The sequence below is a fragment of the Cebus imitator genome, unplaced genomic scaffold (genome assembly GCF_001604975.1).
Source record: "Cebus imitator isolate Cc_AM_T3 unplaced genomic scaffold, Cebus_imitator-1.0 Scaffold491, whole genome shotgun sequence".
NCBI classification, from domain to species: Eukaryota; Metazoa; Chordata; class Mammalia; order Primates; family Cebidae; genus Cebus; species Cebus imitator.
Window position 1 is genome coordinate 37,996 of NW_016107806.1, and position 2,043 is coordinate 40,038.

The following is a 2,043-nucleotide window of genomic DNA, read 5'->3' on the forward strand; positions in this document are numbered from 1 at the left end:
TCACTCAAGACAGAATAAAACTGACCACAGATATCCCATCCAATCACTGACATTCCTCTCCAAAATGTCCTACCAGGGAGGCTATAATTTCTCCCAAGATGCAGCAAGTGCCCCTCCTACACCTGTAGACCCATGCTCTACACCAGTCATGCCCCAGGATCTTCTTCTGCGGGACACTGGAGGAAAAACAGGACTGCTCTGAAGAATCCCTCTTATGGTTCCCCTTGTCCTTAGGAGCAATGTCTTCACCTACATTCCCCTCCTCTGGGCTCTCCTCTCCTCTCCACTTTTGGAGAACTACTCTATTTTCTTGAAATCAGGTCTCTGTGTTCTTTCTCTCATGGGCTTGAGTTCCTTGAGGAAACTACTATGTGAACCCCAAATGCTTACCACAGTGTAGAGAAAATTAAACACCCAGTAAATACCCATCACATAGAGACCTTCCTCAACTGAAAGTGCAGAGGAATAGTGTAAGTAGCACTGCCTCATATACTGGCAAGAATCACTTACTCTGGCACCTGACATAGGGCAGGGCTGTTTAATGTAAGAACGGACATCTCTAACCCTTCTCCAAGCACGGTTATTCCCTCTAATCCACACTGACCTGAAGAGCATCCACAGCTACGGCAGCCCCCAGGTCGAGGCTCCGGAGTCTGGTGTGGGGGCTCACGGTCGCATCCTCCCCGTCTTGGATTTGGTGCTGCCCCTCACTATAAACCAGCTCTGATCCCCCCTTTGGCTCTCCCTGGCCAGGGTCAGGAGACTCCTGTGGAGTAAGTTTCTCGGTCCCCACTGCTCAGCTTGCGCTGCTCCTCGAGTGGTGGAATGATCATAGGCCCATTGCCCGTTTCCCTGAGGCTCCTGGCCCAGTTTGTCCTTATTCTCCCTTCTTTGGTTTTCACCTGTTCTAGCATTGACTTGTCCTTTGCAGGTTATTCTCTTTTCCAAAACCTGCTGACTTTTCTTTCTTTCATCTGTTCCCTCGGTTCTGGGTTTCCAGCATGTGGATTCAGCTCAGGCTCTGCAGGAGCCACACAGGGGCCAGTCAGGAGTCAGATCCAGAGAGGTCAGTGCAGGTTACAGGTCCAGGCAGTGTAAAAAACCATCTTAGTCCCTCAAGGACTCAGAGGAAACTGAGCAGGAAGGGACTTCAGAGAGGTACAATAAGCCTCTACTTTACTGATGAGAAAACTGAAGCCCAGAAAGACTAAGACTCTCCCAGGCTCCCTGACCACCTGGTGACAGCAGATACACCATGCAAGCCTTGGTCTCAGCCTCCCTGTGCAAAGCAGGTAACTCACCCTCCAGAAACTCACTGCTGCCTTTCAGAAAACTTTGGATCCACAGCAATTTCACCTTGCAAACAGAGTAAAGGGGTGCTTCCTTGGACAATTCTTCATCATGGTCCTATAGTCCTACAACTTATTCTCAGTCTGTTGTCATTCGCTGGCTTATACATTGGGGCAGGGAGCTCATGAGAATTAAATAGTCCTTAACACAACCCTGCTTTCCCAGTCTGGACGTTCAGATCCTCCATTCTTCCTCAGGGAGTTTCCTCTGCTGTGACTGCTGGAGAGTCCAGGCCCTCACGTGGGTCATTTCTCCATGGAGATCCCTGTGATTTTCTTCCTCTCCTGGAGATAGAGAGGGCAGAGAATGGCTCTGGGACTCCATAGTCAGGTTTTCTCCTAACCCAGCCAGGTCAGCTGAAAGCAATCAAGACTGAGAGAGGTCAGGTCAGTGAAGACGGTCCCAGAGGAGCACGGGCTCACAAGGACAGCCCATAGTGGAGACGGTCAGGACCGTGACACGGGCAATATCTGACCAATTCTGCTGGGGATGGCGGACCACGGATTAAGCGGAGGATGCTGCCATGAGGAGAAAAGAGAAGAACCAAAGGAGTGGGGAAAAAATAAGATAGATAATAATGGTTTCAAGAAATGCAGAGCAAACATCCCAGAGGCAAAGTCCCACAGGATGGAGGGTCAGTCCCAGTCTGTGGATCCTGCTTAAGAACCTCCTGCTGGATTTTGCCCAGCTCCA

The 2,043-nt window shown here is 50.2% G+C and overlaps 1 long non-coding RNA gene across 1 annotated transcript in view; it reads right to left on the reverse strand.

The window, feature by feature from the left end:
* Nucleotides 1-276: 276 nt before the first annotated feature.
* Nucleotides 277-2,043, reverse strand: part of LOC119468777 — a 6,420-nt gene continuing 4,653 nt past the window's right edge. Inside the window, exon 3 of the long non-coding RNA XR_005197536.1 lies at nt 277-1,820. This is a non-coding gene — a long non-coding RNA (uncharacterized LOC119468777). The remainder of the gene's footprint in view (nt 1,821-2,043) is intronic.